The following is a 12,931-nucleotide window of genomic DNA, read 5'->3' as shown; positions in this document are numbered from 1 at the left end:
TAGCATCTGGTAAAGGCAGGCGAGCCAGGGAGGAGGAAAAGTCCAAGAATTTTGAGAGGGAAGGCACTAGTGTCAATATTCGCCAATACCCCTGTTTGCCCTAAAATCTGTTAATATCCACCATACTCACTATCTTTTGTCAGATCTTGAACGAACATGCACTCAAAAAACTGAGAGACTGCATCAGAGTGGTTGTTTGTGATACTTCAGTCAGTTCAATACCTTCATGAGCCTCATGTTGTGTTCTTCCATTCACCTTGGTACAAAATTACCTCAAATGAGGACATCAGCAAATAGGCATTTTCCTCTCACTGGGCAGTCGGGTATATGGATCCTTTAGTCGCTTTTTTGTCTTGTGGTCTCCATTTTTTCCCAAAGTGAGCAAGCACAGTAATGGTACACTAGATTTTAAATTACTTTTTGTACAATGTACCTCAACAGTCTTCTTTGGAAGTCCATCTAACCAAATAAATACCTAAAAGAGTGTTTTGTTTCTGTAGCCCTATTGGAATATAGTGTTAGAACCTATGAAATTCAGTGAACAAAACTTTGTTAAAGGGACATTATGGTTACAAGTAAAATAGAAATCACCTCAAATTTACCAAGCTAAGCAACCATAACTCACGCCACCACTGTGCACGGCTAAGGTTAACACCTAGGACATCAAAGATGACATCACAAATGGCATCATTGATGACGTTATGATGTATTTCCAGCCAATTTAGGAAGTTTCAAGTTAAATTTTGCCATTTGCCACCTCCTAGCAACATTCTTAACACTTCTATCAACTTTCCACAACTTTTTATGCTGTTATTTTGTCTCCGATGTTCGCAAACATCTGACGGCATCACAGACGTCCTCCGACATTATCATGTGACTGCACACCGTGCAACATGATGACATGTCCGTGATCGATGTTCCTGCTTTGCAGACCATTTTCGGACGATTAAGGAGGTTTGAAATTGAAAGTTTACCTTTCTATAGCTCCTAGTGCCATTCTTAGTTGATCGTTCAACTTATCACAGTTTTCCAAGGTCTATTTTAAACTCCTAAATAAGGAGGTACCTACCTCCAGCACCCATGAGATATCATGAGTGGGGTGTTTCTTTTATCACCAATGGAAGGGTATCAAACACTTGGGCTGCCCGCATAAAATGCATTGATGGTGCAGTCACTGTCGCGGAGAACATGGGCAGTACTCCTTTGGTTCTACCTCTATGTGCTGCCACACCCGCACATACCATGCAGGTTCTCTGAGTAAGGCTGTTCTTCTTCTACGCCATGTGCCTCTACTACTCCTGCCTCCCCATTATCTACTGATGTGGGGCAGAGGATTCCTCTTGCTGCCTCACAGGCCATACAATAGGCTGCTGATCCTTATCTTTCTAGGACAACAGTTCTCTGCATGTACTGTGACTGCAGGGAGGAGCACTTTCCAAGTGCCTTTGAGGTTGTGGTCAATGAGCATGAGAAGCACAGTCCCTTATGCCTGCCTGACATTTAAGGCAGGCCCACCGTCTTCCCCTTTCCACCTGTCTCTCCTTATCAGTGGTTTGTGCCCCTTACCTCCCTTCCCTCGACACCTTACCTCCTTGCCTCTCCCTCGAAAAAAAAGACATAAAATACCAAAAAGGTTCCATTAGGAGCCGCCTTTGACAGTTACTAAATATAATTAAAAAAGTCATTATAGAGTCCATCTACTTCACATTTTTCAGTAAAGTAGTTGGACTCAATAAGATTTGGCAACATTTTCTTTAGCATATTGTTCTATGTTAATAGAAATAATGGAGCTTTGTATACTAGAGATAAAGAAAAATTGACAGAAACTATTTTCTGTCCAAATACTTTTCTCTAGCGTACAATAAGTACCATAACTTCCTAAGCACCTTTTATAGCCTATTTAGTCTATTTTGGGGGGTTATATACTACACTAACAAATGTTCTACTGTACTTTGTTGTTTTCTATGACTTTTACAAAAACTACTTCAAACATTTATTTTTCTCTTTTTGCTTGTTATGCACTACAGCTACTAACAAATGCTTCATTACATATTTTATGTGTTCTGTATTCGTTTTTTTCACAAAAACTGTTTCAAGGCATTCTGAACATTAGAAAGAAAAAAAATCTAATTTCCAACATTTGTTAAATATACTCCATCTCTTCGAAAAATATTCATTCAATCAAACTTTATATGTTCTTTGTGGAAAGATCCCATTTCTATATCCAGGAAAAAAGCATATAGTTGTATTTACACTCTGCCTGGCTTTTTCAATTTGTGGACAAAACAAGTTAGAACATGTTCACATTTGCTTTTAAGTTATTTGTGAAAAAATAGTTATTGAAGTTGCAAACAGCTCCATTAACTTTTTAAACGTATCATTCATGACAAATTGTAAAGATAGTCCAGTCACATAGCCCAAACTGTTGACTCCACAATATACTATAATGATGTCTGGATGTTTAAACTTTACCATATTCTCGCACACCAGTAACAATTCCTCCCATTTTTATCCTCAATTTCCATACCAAGAAACATCAAATGTGTCTAATATTAGAATGAAAGGGATTTCACGCTGCTCAGTGTACACCTTTAACTAATGGATCCATGAGTCTCCCACCATTCTCACACTCTGCTTCTTCATAGAAATAGCCATAGCCAATTTTCCACCACTTCATTTTTTTTTATTTTTTTTTACATTTATAAAGCGCTCACACAGCCCGCAGGCATCGAGGCGCTGTTACATGAATTGTTGTTTTTTCTTAGTTGCGTAGTTGTGTTTTTTTTTTGTCTTAGTTACGTATTTATAACGCACTTAAACACCCAGAGGTTTCTAAGCGCGGACCCGGGGATCGAACCTGTTGTTGCTTCGTGTCGTCTTGCTTCCAAGACGCACACGCTGCCGCTGAGCTATCCTCCCTTCACTCCACACAAGAAAGCAAACACTTGGTTCCCTGTGTTCCTCTACACTTCACTTCTCCTCCACAACCACGTAACTTAATTGGCTAAGCCCGATGTCCACAGAGGTTTGTGACTGTCTGCGGTCTCTGCAGTTCTCTTTCCATGACAGGCATACTTAGAACACCCGGATAGCACGTGCGAGTCCGCGGACTATCACGGATGTCCATGGACATGCCAAACAAGTGCAGCACTTCTATCCTTTTTCCTTTTATGTTTTTAACACTCCCTCATTGGCTACTTTCAAACATTAAAAAACAAGGGGGCTCCTGGGAGTCCCTCTGCCAGACATTAGTCCCAGTTACGAGAGACTTACCCAGAGTCTTTAGCTCACTATCTTTCACAGAGGAGAAATATCTAAAACATATCAGTCTTTGTCCTGCCCAAGGGCAGTCCAGCACTGAAATGCTAAGCAATTCTCCTCTGAACAAGATTATCAATAGCAACCCCAGAAGCGTGTTTCGGTCTGGTTGGACCTCATCAGTAGGATGGGGCTGTGCCTCTCTAAGAATAGTGAGCAAGGGGTCCATGCCTGGATTCCCCCAGTAACTTAGGGTGAGACCCAAAGTTACTAAAATATGAAAAAAACAAGGGGGGTTCTGGCAGTCCCTCTGCCGGACATTAGTCCCGGTTAGGAGAGACTTACCCAGAGTCTTTAGCTCACTATCATTCACAGAGGAGACATATCCAAAACATATCAGTCTTTGTCATGCCCAAGGGCAGTCCAGCACTGAAATGCTAAGCAATTCTCTGCTGAACAAGAGTAGCAACAGCAACCCCAGACACATCTTTCGGTCTGGTTGGACCTTGTCAGTAGGGTGGAGCTGTGCCTCTCTAAGAATAGTGATCAAGGGGTCCATGTCTGCAAAAAACAAGGGGGGTCCTGGCAGTCCCTCTGCTGGACATTAGTCTCTGTTACAAGAAACTTACCCAGAGTTTTTACCTCACTATCTTTCACAGAGGAGAAATATCTAAAACATATCAGTCTTTGTCCTGCCCAAAGGCAGTCAAGCACCGACATGCTAAGCAATTCTACTCTGAACAAGAGTACCTACAACAACCCCAGACACAAGTTTCAGTATGGTTGGACCTCATCAGTAGGGTGGAGCTGTGCCTCTCTAAGAATAGCGAGCAAGGGGTTCACGTCTGGATTCCCCTAGTAATTTAGGGTGAGACCCAAAGTTACTTAAATATGCAAAAAACAAGGGGGGTCCTGGGAGTCCCTGTGCCGGACATTAGTCTCTGTTACGAAGACTTACCCAGAGTCTTTAGCTCACTATCTTTCACAGAGGAGAAATATCTAAAACAGCAGTCTTTGTCCTGCCCAATGGCAGTCCAGCACAGAAATTCTAAGCAATTCTCCTCTGAACAAGAGTACCAACAGCAACCCTAGACACGTGTTTCGGTCTGGTTGAACCTCATCAGTAGGGTGGAGCTGTGCCTCTTTATGAATAGTGAGCAATGGGTCCACATCTGGATTCCCCTAGTAACTTAGGGTGAGACCCAAAGTTACTTAAATATGCAAAACACCAGGGGGATCCTTGGAGTCCCTCTGCCGGACATTAGTCCCGGTTACAAGAGACTTACCCAGAGTCTTTAGCTTACTATCTTTCGCAGAGGAAAAATATCTAACAGTCACACATCCATCCACCAATCACATCCAAAAATTCCACATATAACCCTGCCACCTCAGTTCAACACTTCAGGTGTACATTTCAACTCTCAGAGTACATGTCAGTCAAAGACTCCTGCATCAACAACTATTGTGAAACTCTCCAGGATTTCTATTTGCGGATTCAACAACATCTACATCTAACAAGACATAGTACAGTTATGCTTATATTATTCAAAGTAATGTTTGTAAACATCTCCATACATTTTTGTTTCCACTTACCATGTAATAAGCATCTCAATAAGCATTTTCTCTTTTTTAACCCCTGCTATCAAATGCCGTGTATGGCAACATTTTGCTCCTGCTCACATCAAGAGGCAGTTACTTACATGTACTGCCAACATACTGAACTTCCACACACCAACTGCCACTTGGCAGTGTTCTACAAATCCTTTGCACTACATTTCCCTTACTTGTAGAAAGAATTCTACAAACAGTGCTGCTGTAAATTAACATATTAATTGTTTAACTTTGAACAAAATGCTCATAAAAAGAAACATTTTTAACAGAGCATAATTTTTCTTACGTATAATTGTCATACTTTCCAACTTTTCCCATCATATCCCTTATAGTGCCACCATTCTCCACCTACTCACACATATGTGTATACTGCCAACCTATCTATATGCAACACTTTTCCTTACATACAAAATACTAGTATTTTCCAACCACTACTATAAGACACCATTTACTATCAACATACACTGCTCCAACTACGAACTCTCTTTGCATTACCACTATGCCATTGCACCACAAAGCCTACACTTTTCATATTAAAAACAACAGGACAAAAATTGCCCTACTCGAAAAAATGTTCATTTGTCATGTATTTTACATGAAGGCAAACTTTGCTATACAGCAAATACCATTACATGTTAGCCCTAGAAGAAACTTTCCCCTGCTGCAAAATGACCTACATATACTTGTTTTTGCATGCCAATTATTACACTGTTGCTCATAATATTCCGGGCAGTACTTGTCATAGTGCAGTGGTTCTAACACACATTACTACTCCACCCATTAGCACATTTTTATTTACTCTTTTTTCCAACAACTCATCCTACCTTAATAGATAACAACCTCTCTTAGTAAAACTACTTCACCATTACCACATATACCAACTAACTTGCTTTCTACAATTACAGGAAAAAATAAGATTGACAAAGATAACTACTGAATAAAGAAACCTCTTAACGTCCTACAAAGTAAGCATAGTAATATAACATATATATCTCTGTAATTGAAACAATGTACTTTCACTATATATTAGCCTAATGTATTATTTTCTACTCAATACTATTGTATTTCACTATTACTCATTCTATTGCACTAGTCACATTCATTGTAATTCTATGTGAACATTGCTCTTCATTCAATACACCACAAATTCCTTACTGCCTCACAACACAACCATTTTGCGCCTTGAAACACTTGTGTATAGGTGTTTTATAAATGCCATATCATATCATATCTCCCATCAACTTCTATACCACTATTTAATTTCTTTATTCTTCTGTACCTTTATCCACCTCAAATCCTCAATTTGAAAACACAAGCTGTCACACTGATAGCATTCTAAATTACTAACACACATTACCACACATACACACTCTTCCTCAGTCTTTTTAAATTACACCAACACAACCCTCATACCTTTTCTGCTTCCTACTCTTACAACCTTCCAAACTGCACCTATTATCCCACTACACAATCACACAACAATCTTTTCATCTCACAATAACAAACACACGCACATCATTTCTATACAATAATGCATGCAAAAACATTCCACACCTTTCAAACACACACTTTATTTTTTCCCAACAGACACAACACAATGCCTACTAAAAGCAATCTTCGTAGAAAATGTAGAGCAGCTGAAAAGAAGAACAAACCATATAGTAATCCGCCTTTATAATAATGTATAGAAAACATTCAAACAGAACAGTAATTAACCACACTCACTGAAATTAAACTAGTAAGAACATTAAAAAGATAAGACGCCTCTTTCAAAAAATAAAAGTAAAGAAAGATGTAGGGTCTTATTACAATTTTATCGGTACCGTTGTTACCAGACTGGCAACCTACGAGTACTGTTCACGGGTGCCTTTCAGCCCACCAGGTCTGACCTAGTAGGTGGACCGGCACCCGCGAGCAGACCATGTCAGATGCACCGACACTATTTATGAATGGTGCCAAATAATCCGACCTCCCCATTCCCTTTGAGCCCTATGGGGATCAAATGGGAATGGGGAGCATTTTTTTTCAGCGGCCGGGAATGAGCAATTACCGGGTCCATCAGGTTTGTAATACCCCGATAATTGCCAAGTCCCGGGTGCCGGAAAAAAAACAACTCTGGCGGCAGCCGTGCCGTTTTACCAGCACGACTACCACCAAAGTTTTAATGAGGCCCGTAGAAATGAAAGGAGACTTAAAAATGAACTTAACACTAGGGGCCTCATCACGAGTTGGGCGGTAACACCGGCAATATTAGCGCTGGTGCTAATAGCCCTACCACCAAACCCCCCGGCGCTATTAGCGCCAGATCACGGGTTTGGCGGAACAGTTATTGCCCATTCCCCATTGGGCCCATTTGGGAATTCCTCATTCCCCATTGGGCCCAATGAGGACAATTCGTGCCTCAAACATATTTTTTGCACTGCATTTTTTGTGTCATTATCAGCAGTGCATGCAGGGGATGCAAATCATGGTTGAATTGCCTAGTGCTTGAGGCCCGACCATGTCACCAGCCCCACCAAACCAACCCCGTTATGGACTGCACCTACCCTGCATTCTAGTTCAGTGTCCAGTATACCTTCATAATGTGACCAAGGGCCAGTGCTCCTGGATTGCAGACATGGCTAGTGTCCACAATCCATGGGGCTAATGGGTCATGGGCTTTGGTCATGCCACATTCCCCAATAGACAAATCAGAGTAGACATTTGCCCTTGCCAGGTCCAAGCCCACTACCAAGGCAGCAAAATTATATCACTATTTTTTGCACTTACCTTTTGACATTTTCAAAAAAGTAATACACAGGACAGATTTGCAAAAACATGATTTCAGGTCCTTTCTGATGCTCCTCTCACAGGTTTGCTGCAATCCCGTCCAGCACTTCGGGCTGCAGCCGCAAATCGATTTTATTTTCCCATTTAAACCTAGGGTTTTGGCCATGCTGCATGCCCCAATAAGTAAGTCAGAGTAGGCATTCATCCTTGCCAAGGGCAAGGCCCACAGTCCATGCACCAATGTTACATCACTATTTTGTGTACTTACATTTGGACACTTTGGAAAAATAAAACACAAGACAGATTTGCAAAAGCATGCTCTCAGGTCCTTCATTATGCTCCTTATGCTCCTCATGGAGGTTTGTTGTAATCAAGTTCAGCACTTCAAGCTGTAGCTGCAAGCAGAATATTTTTTACCATTCAAACTTATGGCTTCGGCCATGCAGCATGCACCAATAGGCAAATCAGAGTACACGATAATGAAGTAATTGCAGGGTTTTAGAATAGGTGGATCACTGCGCTTGATCTAGTAATTTAATCGGATTACCCGGCTGCTGGTGATGAGGTTCTTTTGTGACAGTGCTCTTCCTTCTTCAATTGTTAGGATAGGAGAGTGAGCCCTGTTCACCTCACCACTTGGTTATTCAATAAGTAACTGTTGTTGTAATAAAACAGTCTTGAAAACCATTGCTGGTGCTATATTTATTGTTAGAAATTAGCCGACACGTGTTTCGACCCTCGAGGGTCTTTCGCAAGGCATGTGGATTGTGGGCCAGTCGTTGCTGTGAGGTTGTGGAAATGAGTCTGAGATGCAATCCTAATATCTTGTCCCGTTATGATTAGCATTGTCTCAGTGCCCGTTGGGGGTTGCAGTGTATGCAACGGTAGTCATCGTGATCTGTTGATGGAATCCTGTCCAGCACTTTGGGCTGTAGCCATGGACAGAATTTGTTTTCCCATTGAAAACTAGCCCAATTTCGTAAACCTTTACCACATAGCCTGTCTCTGGTGGCCATACCTGCTTTAACCCCTCCTTCATAGTCATGGCCAGTAGTTAGATTGTCTGAGTCATGACTCAGCCAATCGGGCCACTGACCATGGCCTCAGTAACCAAAGGTATATCACTATGTTTTGTACCTACATTATGACATGTTTCAAAAAATAAAACAGAGACACATTTGCATAGCCTGTCTCTGGTGGCCATACCTGCTTTAACCCCTCCTTCATAGTCATGGCCAGTAGTTAGATTGTCTGAGTCATGACTCAGCCAATCGGGCCACTGACCATGGCCTCAGTAACCAAAGGTATATCACTATGTTTTGTACCTACATTATGACATGTTTCAAAAAATAAAACAGAGACACATTTGCAAACCATGCTTTCTGTAAATTTCTGCAAATCCGTCCGTGCTTTTTTTAAAAAAAAATGTTAGTACATAAAATAGTCATATCACTTAGCCCCCACTTGACAAAATCCATTCACACTTTGCACAAATATTCAAGGTTTGGTCTATAATCTTTCCGGAAACTTTTGTGCACATTCGTCAAACGGCAACAGAGTTATAAGCCATCTAAAAATGTTGAGACCCCCATCTAATTTTGCCCCATCTTGACAAAATACAGCCAAACCTTTCAAGAACATTCATATCTAGGTCTAACATATTTGTGCAAACATATGTGCAGATTTGTCAAACGGCACCAAATGTATAAGCCTTTAAAATATTTGGCACCCTCCTCCAATGTGATTCCATCTTGGCAAAACAGCACCAACCTTTGCAGAAACATTCAGAGTCAGGTATAGAATGAAATTCCAAAAATACATGCAGTTTCATTTAGTGGCACCAAAGTTATAAGCCATCCAAAAACGTCTTTTTACCAACCCTGTAATTCAGAAATAGGCATGGATGTCCCCGAACATCTCAGATGTTTGCCAATGTCACTAGACCGCCCCAGACATCTGGATTGTTCGCCGAATTCGGAGATGAAAAAACTCCAGTTTTTGGGCTTTTTATGGCCATATCCCATCCCATCCTCATCACCCCTCACATCCCCAGATATTGTTTCATTAGTTTGACAAGTGCAATGTTATGTTTTTTAACATGTTTTTACTGAGATGTGCCCGGCCACCGGCAGCTACCATTAAATCCAACATGCCTGGTGTCACAAAAAACATGACGCACCTCACTTTTTTCACCATCCAATCACGGGCACGTAGAGCAGTGGGTCCGCGCGACCCAACCTAGATATCACACATTTTTTTGGACCTACTTTTTTCTCATTTTAAAAAGAACTACTGTATGAATTTACACCAACACTTTCAAAATCCCGCTTTTGGGACCAAGCCCCCGCTCTTGCTACAAATTTGGTGAAAGTCTGTCCAGCGGTTTGGGCTGTAGGCGTGAGCTAAATTTCTTTTCCATTGCGTAAATGGGAAAACCACACATTTTGGAACCCCCCTATAACTTTGCCCCTGGACGATAACTCAGCAAACTTTGGAGAATCAATCTGATGGGGCCATATACTTTTTTTTGTAAAGTTTCGAAGTGGTAAACTGCCCAAAAAGACTTCCTATGGGTTGAGCAACTTAAGCATAACTACAGGGCCGCTACCACAAGCCCTGTAATATAACGTGTCTAAAGTGTTTTGACTTAGTTTAAGGGTGTCCACTTACACTGATGCCTTGACCCTGGATTTGATAAGCCCTATTTCCAGGAAAGGGCTACTCGATGCATATAGGATAACATTTGAGAAATAGAAGAGTATATTTTCATGCGCTGTTCAAGGTACAGACAAACGAGAGCCATATATATGCATATTCCTGTTCTCTGGGAAGGTAAAATATTACCAGGAAAATGTAAAAAAGAAAGATCGGTGACGAACGCGTCAGCAGAAGAACAAGTCAGCAGAAATACCATCAAGATATTGTATATCTTGAGAATAGATATACAATGGCATGACAATCACGTCTGCTCACTACACAAGATATATATGCCTGTGTAGGTGCAGCATGCACATATATTTCATGAGAGCGAGAAAGAAAAAAGATGCAGGGAGTTGAGTGCCTAGAAAAGGGAGAGGGAGTGGAGAAAGAAGAAAAACGATAGGCAAATAGAGTGAGTGAGACTGAGAGAGAGAGAGAGAGAGAGAGAGAGAGAGAGAGACGAAGAAATAGACAGAGAGACAAAGCTAGAGAAAGAGGGCCAGAAACAAAGAAAGATGGTGAACAGCGCCGCGATGCCCAGGTGTTGCTTTGTGCACTATACAAATGTAAAAAATAAATAAAATAAGAGAGTCGGAGAGAGAGAGAGAGGTTGAAAATCAGAAGACAAACACGTCAGGCATTTCAGCCGTTGCAATTGTGAGGGCGACATTTTGGCCCATTTATAATGTTGGGAATGCACAGAACACATGCTAGGAAAATAATCACTTTGCTCCAAGATACGACAGTTGTGGGCTAAGTTGCACTAGAAAAAAATAAAACTAACATGAAACGAAAATACTAATTTACTTAATCCATTTAAGATATACCAGATTCCTATACTAACATTTAGTGCAGACCAGTCCATGCCAGTTATATAAACTTGGTGCAGATTGATGGAAATGAATTGTAGTTTGGAAATTAAATAAACTAAATGTGCAGGCTTAAAGATGAGCTGTGTCTGAATGGGTACATGACAATTGAGAAGTGTGGAATGTGAGATCCGTTCTGCTAAAGACATTGCATTGTTTAAAAAGTTTTCAGAGCAGGAAGAGAGCATTGAGAGGTAGCATTGATTTCCGCTTATAAGCGGTGAGGATGGACACGGTCAGAACGTTCATGGATTGGCTCACTGACAAAAAGAGGGGTGGTTTGAATGACACATGAGTCCTTTGAATACGTATTGCAGCAGAAAGGGCTAGGCCACTCATTCACTGGCTCGGGAGCTGGCAGCTGTCTAAAGAGGTCTCGTTCTAGTTTATATTTTCCTCTGGCTGACTTCGGGAGTAGAAAGGCTGGCAGAGAGTTGTTCCAGGTGAAAAGGGAGTGGACAAGATAAGATTTCCTATGTCCGACAACTAGATTGGGGTCACAAGCATTTCAAGACATACACACGATTAAAGATTTCTTTGGTAAATTCAGTCAACTTGATGAGTGTGCTGATAAGTAAAATGCTTAATGTTAGATGATATTGTAGAGTGAGTAAGTCATTTCAATTATAGGTGCTGCACCATGACATTTTAAACGTGTATGTAAAACTGTGTTCATGTTCTCCAAGTTTCGCTGCGATAAAACTCAGATGTGACAGAAGCCCGTGCTCTGCCAATTTTTGTTGTGAAGTTCAAGGCCAATGTTGTCATTTTGTGTAACTTGCATATTTCTAACTTGATGTGTCTAATCCAATGGAAGGCTTTTGATCCCTTGCTCTCATAATGGTCTGCTTGTAATCTCAGAACATCATACATGCAAGTTCTTTGTTCACCTTAACTCATGTTCCTGCTCCAAGGCGTCTTGAACTAAGTGGGTTGTCCTACAGGTCGAGTGCCCAACCGATTTACAGTTAGAATATCAACCTTGAAGGACCTCCTTGGGGGATTAACATGAACAAAATGATCAATAGCAGCCGTTATCCCTGCATCGATTGCTGCTAGGGTTACTAGCTTGAGTTGCTTAGAATACTGATCTGGTCCTCTTGTTGGTTCTACAGCTCTGATTGTTGTTACTTCTTGGGCTGGTGCTTTGACCTTTTTGGCATTTGTTAAAGAAGTAGAGATTGTTTTGTTAACTGATTGCCCACGGCAGAAATATTATTATGCAATGGTGGAACAATGGATGCAATGAAATCAATTTGATCAACCAGAGTATTTACTATAATCCTCAGCTTCCGCAGTTCATCCATTATCTTCAACTGGTTCAACTGGCCCTTCTATGCACTTACAATCACACCCTAAGGTTGTGGTGCTTTTTAACCTAGGGCCATCTGTTGCTCTTACGTTGATGCAACAGGAGTCGGCCAGTAGTGCAAACCTTTTTGTGAGATGAACATTGGGGGCCATCTCCACTGATGCCTCAGTGGGTTCGTGATCAAGTTCAGACTAATTTATGGTCAATTTGGCCCCATGGCCCTGCTCTACTACCAGGAGTAATGTAAGTGATCTCAATCCGGCACACACCCAAGTCAAGCCCAGAGCCCAGCGTGTAGTGCACAGCTGAAACCCTTATTTATTTTTGCCTATAAGTTCAATATTCTGAACGATATACCACTTATATCACACCCTTCTCCTGAGACTCCCCCCCGGTCACACTGAACCAGGAA

The sequence above is a fragment of the Ambystoma mexicanum genome, chromosome 3q (assembly GCF_040938575.1).
Source record: "Ambystoma mexicanum isolate Mex_15411 chromosome 3q, UKY_AmexF1_1, whole genome shotgun sequence".
In the NCBI taxonomy this organism is placed as follows: Eukaryota; Metazoa; Chordata; class Amphibia; order Caudata; family Ambystomatidae; genus Ambystoma; species Ambystoma mexicanum.
The sequence above is the reverse complement of the archived record's forward strand: the minus strand, read 5'-3'. Positions refer to the sequence as shown.